This window comes from Cricetulus griseus, chromosome 4 (assembly GCF_003668045.3).
Source record: "Cricetulus griseus strain 17A/GY chromosome 4, alternate assembly CriGri-PICRH-1.0, whole genome shotgun sequence".
Classification (NCBI taxonomy): domain Eukaryota; kingdom Metazoa; phylum Chordata; class Mammalia; order Rodentia; family Cricetidae; genus Cricetulus; species Cricetulus griseus.
Window position 1 is genome coordinate 122,188,755 of NC_048597.1, and position 11,724 is coordinate 122,200,478.

Genomic DNA, 11,724 nt, shown 5'->3' on the forward strand with positions numbered 1-11,724 from the left:
ATCTAATGCATCATTTCAATGAATTGATACTTAAATTTTTTGCTTTACTTTCTAAGTGAATTTCAAAATACTCAACTGTTTTGAAATATTTATTGGGGTGGAAATGTGTGTACCACAGCATCTGTGGAGGGCAGAAGACAACTTGCAGGAGTTGGTTCTCTCCTTCTACTATGTGGGTTCCAGGGACTGAACTCAAGACACCAAACTTGATAGCAAGTGCCTTTAGCCATTGAGCTATCTTGTGGACTCAAGAAAGGTTTTCTTTTTTTGTTTTTTGTTTTTGTTTTTGTTTTTGTTTTTTGGTTTGGTTTCGCTATTTACCCTTAGTTCTTTGACTTTTTTAATCCAAAGAGGCAGAGGCAGGCAGATCTCTGTGAGTTCGAGGCCAGCCTGGTCTACAGAGTGAGTTCCAGGACAGACAGGGCTACACCTGTCTGAGAAACCCTGTCTCAAAGAACCAAAATAAATAAACAAAAAAATAAATAAAAGGGGTTTTGAGATGAAAAGTTTTAAGAACTTCTTCATAAGTTTATTATGAATGCTATATACATTATATAATATATTATATATTACACTATATACTATGTATATGGTCAAGGATAGTCAATAAAATGTTAAAACTTACAGAAGGGGTTATCAAGATGACCAGGAATATAATGGTGATGCCCACAACCCACCAGCCTGTGGATCTGAGTTCAGTTCCAGAAACCAGTCAGTATCTGCCACTTTTCTATCACTGTGATAAAACACCACAACCAAGGCAACTTACAGAAGGAAGGGTTTATTTGTACTTAGGGATCCAGAGGATAAAGAGTGTGTCATCATCACTGTTGCAAAGCCTGGCAGCAGGCGGGCATAACAGCAGCCACAACTGAGCACTGACATCTTAAACCACAAGCAGGAATTAGAGATAGCAAAGTGAAAATGGCGTGGGGCTTTGCAATCTTAAAACCTGCACCCAGCGAAGGACTTCTTCCTGCAAGACCGCATGTCCTAAACCTAACCAAACAGTACCATCAACTGGGACCAGGGACCCAAATGCCAGACTATGAGGGACATCTCATCCAAACGGAGAGTTGAGTCCAGGAAGCTGCCTCTGACTTCACATGCATGTTGTGGTGTTCATGTGTGTACACACAGGTACACACACAAACACACACGTGTGCACATGTGTAGTGGTATCTTGTTCCACCAGTGGATGGGATGGTGGCTGCACCCTAGGGGCGTGGCTTCAGGTATGTGGTTGTGACCCCTTCTAAGGAAGAGGAGGGGCTGGCTGTTGGGTTGTGGTTAGGGTCAGATTTGGCTCTGGTTTCAGGGCCAAAGTGTGTTTCTTTCACTGGTCCTTTTTAAGCCTTTTGGCTCTAGTTTTAGGGCCAGGGTGTATTTCTTTCACTGGCTTTGATTCCGGGGACAAAATGTGTTTCTTTGGCTCTGCTCAGGGTGTGTTTCTTTGGCCGCCCCCCTTCCCCTACATCTATGCTCAATACAACTTATGGGTTGGCTGTTGGGAAAGCAGATAAGGAGCCAGGTCATGTTCTAGGTCCACAGCCAGTGCTTACTCTGCAGTTGCCGAGTGCCTGGTGCTCATGCACTCAAAGCACCTAGAGCTCCCCAGACTGTGTGACTTATCAGTCCTTGCAGCTACAAGTCCAAGCTGAAGGTGTTGGGAGCTTTAGTGTCCTCCCTCCTTGCCTTACAGGTGGTAGTTTGTTTTTTTTTTTCCACTGGCTGTCTTCACAGGGCTTATTTAGGGCATAGGGACTGTGGAAGCCCCTTGAGGCAAAGTGGCCAGGCCCCTCCCCGAGAACCTCCAATTGTCAGGTTCCACCCACAGAACATTCTAACTGTCCCTAACGGCTGCACCCAGCCCCCACCCTACAGAGTAAAAAGCCCAAGCTCTGGACCTGAAGTCCCACAAAACCCTACCCAGGAACGCTTTACCCTAAAAAGGTCCACCACCACACCCCACCTTTATATAGAAACTCTATATAAGCCCTACCTTCTGCTCAGTTCTCTGCTGTTTCTCACCTGAGCAGAAGCAGCCACCCTCCTGATTTTTCTCCCAATAAATCTCTTGTGTGAGGTTATTGTGTGCTGTGAGTTTGTGGCATTCCTTCGCTCCTGCCTGCCCAGATGCCTTCCCTCTCAGAGCTGTAACACATTATTTCTATGACTTGGGTAAGTTCTCCTATGCCTGTGCTTCCCCTCGGGGGGACCTAGGCTGCACTGGGACCTGACCCCTCATGTCCAGTCCACCCGCAACAGACTCACCTTCCTGCTCACCGATTGCTCAGCACCCCATCCACCAGCAGCAATTAGGTAAGTTTTTACTTTGTTCCGTGTAAATGGTGTAAACATTTCCCTGAGTCTGAGGAAGTGACCTTTCTGTGTCTAGCACTCCTCTGGTACTCTTGCAAGTAGAGGTTCCCACAGCCATGGTCTTTAAGGCTACAGCTGGCCCTCTCACCTGACCCCATCCCCCACCCTTGGAGCCATAGTCCTGAAGTTTCCTTAGGCACAACTGGGCTATTGTACCCCTTCCTACCTCCTTCTTCCACCTTCCCTTCAGAGCTGTCTGTAATTCCACAGCTCCTCTGGGCCCTCATGGCTTTTGCACTCTGTTCTCCAACCCTTTCCTGGGGCTGAGAGCCCCCTCTTAGAGCTTGGTTTTTGTCCTTGCCTTCAGGCCTCCACAAAAGCCCTGGTACCAGGCTCTGCGTCTCTTTGGCGTAGGCAGGCTAAGCTCCTGACCCCTTCTCAGTGTGGTGATAGTCCTCCCTGAGTGCTGGGGATGCCCCTGACTACAGGCTGCAGGGACACTTTTCTTCTCTCTCATCCACAGAGCAGTGTCTTCCACACTCTCTCATTGGGATGCCTCTTAGAAAACCTCCAGTCTCTACACCTGGCATTCCACCTGAAGGACCCTAAATTTATTCACTTTGCAATAAACTTTGGCCTCAATACCCCTTAGATAATCATCTTTTTCCTCTTGGACACTGGTGCCACATACTCAGTCCTGAGGGGGTTTTGGGTACCCATCTCTCCTTCTAATCTCCCGATGGTTGGGGTAGGGGGACAGCCTTACCTACATCATCAGACCCTACCACTCAATTGCATTTTCAGGGTAATTCCCCTCACTCATTCATTTCTGGTTATAGCAACCTGTCCTGTGCCCTAACTGAGAAGCAATCTTTTAACCAAAGTAGGAGCTTCTATTTCTTTTGCTCCCCCCATTAGCCTAATCCCAGACTTGCCAGCGGCTCCTCTCCTCCTCCTCTTCCTAGCCACCTACCCTACTGGTTCCAATATGTCAATTCCTTTGACCACCTTTCAGGTGGACCCCCAAGTCTCAGACACCCAAACCCATTCTGTGGCTAGACACCATTCCCCCATTGTTACTCAGTTACAGGATCCCTCACGGTAAACACCCAAGTCCAGTACCCACTCCCACTCCAGAGCCTTAGGAGACTTAAACCTATCATCTCTGACCTAAGAAAAAAGTTACTTCGAACACAACGTGCTCCCTTTGCTCGCACGTTACCAGTGGACTGTGCCTCTGCCTCGACAGGAAACTACTAAAGTTCCTGTGGAATCAAATAGGATTTTGTAAGAACATAATGGATGGAGAGGAGAAAACCTATGGTGGCTGTGAAGGCCCTAATGAAGGCCATGTATGTCAAGTTAATATCTTCTGATGGCCATGAATATATTGTAAAAAGAGAATATGCATTAACATCAGGAGCAATAAAGGCCATGTTGAGTGGACCAGAGCAATTTGCTGAGAATGAAACCAATGAGGTCAATTTTAGAGAGATCTCTTCGCACGTGCTATTGAAAGTGTGCATGTATTTCACCTACAAGGTCCGCTACACTAACAGCTCCACCGAGATTCCTGAATTCCCAATTGCACCTGAAATTTCACTGGAACTGCTGATGGCTGCGAACTTCGTAGATTGTTAAATAAAATAAATTGTAATAGTTAATTTTTTTCAGTATTTAATATCTGTAGTTCAGTTAGTAATTTTTTCACATATAGAATGTTGCCTGTATGAAATTGAACCCTAAAGTTAATTGCTGAGCAGATTCCGTCTGTCATTTGCATAGCAGAGTTGAAATTTGTTTGCTACATCAACAAATTAAGGGCATTCACAAGCCAAAAATAAACAATTCCAGAAAAAAAAAAAAGAAAAAGAAAAAAGTTACTTCATCCTACATCCTCTCCCTTAAACACCCGTATACTGGCTGTTAAAAACCTAATGGAAGCTGCCGCCTAGTTCAAGACCTCCGGCTCATTAATTCTGCAGTGGTCCCCCTCCATCCTGAGGTGCCAAACCCTTACACACTTCTTTCCACTATCCCCTCAGGGACGTCTCACTTTTCAGTTCTGGATCTTAAAAATAACTTTTTCTCTACCCCTCTCAACATTCAGTCTCAAAATCTTTGCTTTCACCTGGACTGACCCTGACACTCACACTTCCACTCAACTCACATCCTGGAACCCTGAGGGATTCCAGGACAGTCCACATCTATTTGGCTAGGCTCTGGCTTCTGACCTACTCTCTCTGTCTCTCCCCAAATCTAAACTCATACAATATGTAGATGATATTTCCCTTTACAGCCAGTCCTTAAAAGTTAGCCAAACTGACACCTCTGCTCTTCTAAATTTCCTATACAGCAGGTTGTAGCGTCTCACTTTCCAAGGTTCAATTGTTCACGCCTCAGGTGACCTACTTGAGACTAACCATTATCCCGACTCACAAAGCTATCACCTTAGACAGAAAAAACCTAATCCAGTTTCTTGCAGTTCCTTGACTAAAGAGGAAATGTTATCATTTCTAGGAATAGCTGGCTTCGTATGCTCCTAGATCCCCTCTTACTCTCTCCTTGCCCGTCCATTATGAGGCAGCTCTTGGCTCTTCATGTGAACTCCTCTCTCCAACCCTATTACTGTTTCAGAAACTCAAAAAGGCTCTTCTCCAGGCCCCAGTCCTTCATCTCCTAGACCTAACTCGTCCTTTCTCCCTCTGTGTAACAGAAAAGGAGGGATATGCCCTTAGAGTTCCAGGACACCAGCTGGGACCTTCCTTTGCACCCGTAGCATATCTATCAAAAAAAAACTAGACCTAACTACCCAAGAATTGGCACCCTGCATATGTACTTTTAGCAGCTGCTGAGCTCCTTTTTAGTGAATCAAAGAAACTAACCTTTGGGTCACCCACCACTGCCTCCTCCCACCACAACCTGTCCTATCTCCTAACTTATAAAGGCTTACAAATTGTACCTCCTTCCCGAGTTCTTTCTCTCCAAGTGGCACTAGCAGATGCCACACTTACTTTCCAATGCTGCCCACCCCTCAATATCTCAAATCTTCCCCCTCAATCTAATACTAACTATTCCCCATCTCATTCTTGCATTGAAACCCCAGAAGAACCATTGCCACATCCTTCACACATATGGGAGGGCACACTGCCTCAGGCCACCTATACCTGGTACACAGATGGCAGCTCCTTTTTACACGAGGGGACCCATAGAGCAGGCTATGGCATAGAGTCAGATACCAGGGTGGTGGAGGCACAGGCACTCCCTGCCCATACTACTACTAACCAGCAGGCTGAACTAATAGCTCTCATCCGTGCCTTCCAATTAGCACAGGGACAATCCCTAAATGTTTACCCAGACTCCAAATATGATTTTCACATCTTCCTGCCCCATGCTGCTATCTGGAAAGAGCATGGGGTACTTAATACGAAAGGAGGATTCATAACTAACTCAGGTCATATTTTGGCCATGCTAAAGGCCTCCCACCTTCCCAAAGCTATAGAGATTATCCACTGCTGGTCTCATCAGACTGACAGCTCCATCATCTCTAAGGGAAACAACCAGCTGATGAAGAAGCTAGGGCCGAAGCCCTCGAGACACAGACTCACCTCACCTACCACAGGGAGTTCATACACTACAACCCACTTCCTCACAGTCACCCCCTGACACTTGACAAATTCTGTCCTATCTACACCAGCTCTTTCATCCTAACAGTAAGGCTTTGTCTCATTTTTCAAGGCCCATCTCCAGCCCACTCCTGAGGACTTGCATTTCTTAACTATCACTGCCTCTTGTAAAACCTGTCAGATATCAGTCCCTAACTCCAGGTATCATAGCCCCCCTTTCCTACCCACCAGGCCAGGGGCTCTCTCCAAGGGACTGACTGGGAACTTGACTTTACCCACATGCCCACAATCAGACGAGTCAAATATCTCCTTGTATTGGATGATAACTTCTCAGTGTGGGCAGAAGTGTTTCCAACCACAAGCAAAAAAGACCAGACAGTCTCTGACATCCTTCTCAGGGAAATTATTCCCTGATTTGGTATTCCAGCCTCTCTTTAGTCAGACAATGGTCCTGAGTTCACCTCTCAGATCTCCCAAACCCTATCTAAAGCTCTCAACATCTCTTGGCATTTTCATATCCCATATCACCCCCAGTCCTCAGGGAAGGTAGAACGAACTGCTCCTTAAAAAACTTCCTTGTTAAAATATCACAGGAACTTCACCTTGACTGCGCAAAACTCTTATTTCTTGGCTCTTTTCAGGCTCAGGGCTCTCCCCAAATGATCCCTTTCCATCTCACACTTTGAACTCATGTATGGACGGCCGGTTCTAACACCTGGTCTCTGTCTTAAACCCTCACCTCTCCCTGACCACCTGCTTACACCCCTACTTCATCACCTCCGTTCCCTCCTATGGGACTTTACTGACCACTCCCTACCTCTACCATGTGCCTACCCTGTGCATCCCCAATTAACATCAGGGACTAGGTCCGTCAGACCTTTCCCCTAAATGGCAGGGCCCCTTCAAGGTAATTCTTGTAATTCCAACAGCTGCTAAGCTTGAGGGCTTCCCCCACTGGATTCATTTATCCCACCTCAAACCCTTTACCCCTTGTATACAGCAACTGCAACAGGACCCTGTTTCTTAAGCTTCAGAGGACACCAAAGTCAACTACCTTGTCAGCTAGCTACCCCAGGAGAATGGGATCAGATGCCTCATTTCAGAAGAATGAGGCTTCACCCCAACAACCACATTGCGCTGGACTGGGAACCCCATATGATTTCCTTCCTGACCCCTCTCCCTCTCCTCAAGCTGATCTGAGTCTCTTGCTTCTACTAATTACACCCTGCTCATCAATCTCCTCTCTATGTAACCCCGGATACCTCATTCAAAACTCCTAATCCAATCAATTAGCTGTTGTTGCAAGACTACCAGCTGGTAGCCATGGACCTAGAGACACAAAGACCACCAAGCGCCCTCAAATCAACTATCTGTGCCTCCTGAGTGCATGGAAAGGTCTAAGAGTTCCATACAGCCTGAGCTGCAATCAAACAACCAGGTACCCCAGGATGTGGCAGCACCTAAGCTTACACTCAGACCACCCTTATACTCCAGGGCCAAATAGACTCATTTGCCACCACAGTGCTACAAAATCAGCAAGGATTAGATTTACTAACAGCAGAGAGAGGTGATCTTCGTCTCTTCCTTGGGGGAGGAAAGTTGCTTCTATGTCAACCGGTCAAGTACAATGATAGACAAGATCTGACAACTCCAGATAGATCTCCAAAGACACACAGCTCGATGCCAGTGGCTTGCTGACAGTCTAATATGGAACTGGATAGTATACCCTTCTTAAACTCCTTTCTCCTCATTTTCTTAACCATGCTAGTCAAACCCTGCCTTATAAACTTCTTGTCTAGATTTCTTCAACAAGAGATTCAAAGGATCTCTAAACAGACTTAATCAGTTGCTATAGGATTACCTAGGAACAGAGCCAGAAGCCAGTGACACCCAATTATACTGACAATGAAAATCAAGTTCAAAAAAAAAAAAAAAAGAAAAGAAAAGAAAATCAAGTTCACCCAAAGGACGTGGACATCCTGATTCAGCAGGAATCAGTCTGATACCATGGTCTCCCTTTCCCATAAACTGATTGTTTACCAATAATAAACAAAAATGGGGAAATGTAAGCCTCTCAAGGCACACAAGTGGCCAGGCCCCTCCCCCAAGGACCTCCAACTTCCAGGTTCCTTCCAAAGAACATTCTAACTCCCTAACAGCTGGACCCAGGCCCTTCCCTCCAGAGTAAAAAGCCCAAGCTCTGGATCTGAAATCCCACCAATTCCCATCCTGGAAAGCTCCACCCAACCCACACCCCCCAAGACACTCCATATAAGCTCTGCCTTCTGCTCAGTTCTCTGCTGTTTCTCGCTTGAGAAGAGGCAGCCACCCTCCTGGGTTCTTTCCTCCCAATCTCTTGTGAGGTTTGTTGTATGGTATGACTTTGCAGTATTTCTTGACTCCTGAATGTCAGGTTACCTTTCCTCTCAGAGCTGTAACACATCATGGAGCTCACCAAATATGGTATCATTTCTACTTGATTACTGCTTTTAAAGACCTATTTCCAGCTGGGCAATGGTGGCACATGCCTTTAATCCCAGCACTCAGGAGGCAGAGGCAGGTGGATCTCTTGAGTTCAAAACCAGCCTGGTCTACAGAGCAAGTTCCAGGACAGCCTCCAAAGCCACAGAGAAATGCTGTCTTGAAAAACCAAGAAAGAAAGAAAAAAGACCTATTTCCTATAAGCTCCACCATCAAAATTCAGTCCAGAGAACAGCTCAGGTACTTGGCACTCAGTGGATCCTCAAGGCATACTAGCCAGTAGGAAGCAAAGGACCAAATAGAAGAAATAGTAAATTCTAAAAAGACTGACTACCATTTAGGAGAAGGGCATGGAGGGCTTGTTTTTTCTTGTAACAGCAAAGTCTCAGATAAAATTCTGATGGCCTGGCATGCACTGACTACATCCTCATCTTGGGGTAAGCTCTAACTGGGTTACTTGACTGACAAACTTCCAATTTTACTCCCTGAGAAAGCTGAAAGCCTCATCAGAAATCGTTCATAATAGGTCCAGGATGAAGATAAAGTTTGGAATGTTTTTAGACCTACTATGGTTCAGGGTGTAATAAATTTCTTTACATTTCCCCATAGTGTATGGACAGACTTTCTCTTGCTAACACAAGGTTTTGAACTTATTTATTCTTATATACATGTATCCTGACAGAACTGGAGAATGGCTCAGGAATTAAGAACATCTGCTGCTCTTACAACACTTCTCTGTAGACAACTGCACACACCTACAGACAGAAACACAGACATAAATGGAAACAACTCTTTACAAAGTATCAGGACGGGATGGCAACATTTCCAAAAGAAGAATGGACAGCAGAGACTTTACCCACATTCCTTGAGTCTAAACCCTAACCTTCTGGAGTAAGAAAAAATGGAGGGTATGATGGCTACGTAGTCAACTTGACTACATCTGGAATTAACTAAAACCCAAAAAATAGAGGACATACCACTGAGGGATTGTTTTTTAATTTCAAGTGGGAAGATCCACTTGAGACAGGGTCTGTGTAGCCGTGGCTGTCCTGGAAATCACAGATCCATCTGCTTCTGCCTCCTAAGAGCTGGGATCAAAGGTGTGCGACACCTGGCTTGAGATCCACTTCCAATCTGGATCTTGAGCTGAGACCACCTGGAAGTCTATGTAAGGAAGTTTTTGCTCTTTGCCTCTTTGCTCTCACCTCGCCAGCAAGTCCATTCCTTCACTGGCTTTAGAGACTACTTCTTCTGAATTCTGGTGTATAGTGAAGACCCTCTGAGACACCCAGCCTTGTGGACTGAGCAACTACTGGATTCTTTCCATTTGTAGCCAGCCATTCTTGGATTAGTGAGACTGCACCTGTAAATCATTCTAATAAATCCCTTTCTATAGAGATTCATTCTAAAAGTTCTGTTACTCTAAGGAGCCTTAACCGAGAGGGTTCTGTTTGCTCTTGTCCTATTACTCTGGGATTCACTCTGTAGTCCAGGCCATCTTTGCTTTGCCTTGTTTAAGGCTTTTACTGCTATGATAAAACACCATAACAAAAAGCAACTTGGGGAGGAGAGGGTTTGTTTCAGCTTACAGCTCTCAGGTCACACTCTGTCACTGTATGAAGTCAAGGCAGGAACTGAAGCACAGGCCATGCAGGTGTACCGTTTACTGGTTTGGGCTCTTGTACTATCCAGGATCACCTGCCTAGGGGTGGCCCTACCTACCATGGGCTGGGCCCTCGCACATCAATCATTAAGAAAATGCCCCCACAGACTTCCTACAAGCCAATCTTAAGTATTTTCTCAATTAATATTCCCTCTTCCCAGATGTCTAAATTTGTTGTCAAAAACCAACAAGCACAGAGATCCACCTGCCTCTGCTGAGACTGAAGGTGTGTACCACTATGCTGTTTTGTTTTTTTTTGAAACAAGGTTTCTCTGTGTGAGTCCTGGCTGTCCTGGAAACTCTGTAGACCAGGCTGGCCTCAAACTCACAGATATATCTCTGCCTCCTGGGTGCTGGTATTAAAAGCATGCACCACCATGCCCAGCTTGCTTTGTTTTTTTGTTTTTTGTTTTTTGTTTGTTTTGTTTAAATGCACTTTGAATCTTCACAAGTTTACCATATTTAAATCTGGGACATGCCACATATGATTTGGTCCCGTGTCCTATCCCCTAATCCCATCAACACCCACACACCAGGCAAGTACACAGTTTCTTGTAAATTCTCATGTAGAGTTATTTGAGTTTTTGACAGTGAAGTCGTCACCCAATACTTTATTTGTAAAGCATACACAGTTTGTTAGCTAAAGGAATTCTCATGAATCACATTATTAGAAATACTTTAATAATTTGTTTCATGAATTCATTTTTTTAGCCTAAGAACAAATGAGGGCTTATAAAGTCTTATAAAAGTTACTTTTAAATCAGGATAGAAAACACACTGTGAAGATGGTGACTCCCATGCATTGGCTGATAGCTCAGAGACAAGCTGAAGCCAATAAGCTACATGTAAGATGTCAGAAATGCTTGGAATTTGGACATTGGATGTATGAATGCAAAGGAAAAAGAAAGTACCTCCACAGGCCTTCAAGAACAGCAGAGCTGAAGAAAGCTTTAAAAGAAACTAGATTGTTGCAGCAAAGCATGGGAGAGACTAATATAGAGAGAAAAGCCAAGAAGAGGTCTAAAAGTGTCACGAGTTCCAGTACCTCTAGCAGTGACAGTTTTGCCAGTGAGTCTTCATCAGAGAGCCAGACATCTGCCTCATCCTCCTCAGAAGACAGTGACTTGGATGACAGGTCTCTAGCTCCTCCTCTTCCTCCTCCTCCTCTTCGGACTCAGACTCAGACTCCAGCCACCTCCAGCAGCAGCAGTCGCAGTACAGAGTAGCTCAGATGATGAGCCACCAAAGAAAAAGAAATACAACTCCCTCCACCGGACTAATGGACCAAAAACATCAGTGTGATTCACAGGGGAATTGAAAACATCAGACCTTTCTAAATATTCGCCATTGTACAGAATATTAATAAAAGTTATATATATATGCACACACACACACACACACACACACACACACACACACACACACATATATATTGCACATTTATTTTAGGAATGAATATTGTGTTCTTGCTGTTTTTCTTTTTTTAAAGTTGGGGTCTCGATTTGTAGGCCAGGCTGGCCTGGAACTCACTATGTAGAGGAAAGCCGGCCTTGATTTCACAGAGATCTACCTGCTTTTGCTTCTTCTAATGCAGGGATTAGAGATATGTGCCACCATGCTCAGCTTTTGTTG

General features: G+C 45.0%; 2 pseudogenes; both read left to right on the plus strand.

Moving 5' to 3' along the window:
* Positions 1-3,567: 3,567 nt before the first annotated feature.
* LOC100756302 lies at positions 3,568-3,981 on the plus strand (annotated as a pseudogene).
* Positions 3,982-10,850: 6,869 nt separating this feature from the next.
* LOC118238739 lies at positions 10,851-11,394 on the plus strand (annotated as a pseudogene).
* The last annotated feature ends 330 nt before the right edge of the window (positions 11,395-11,724 follow it).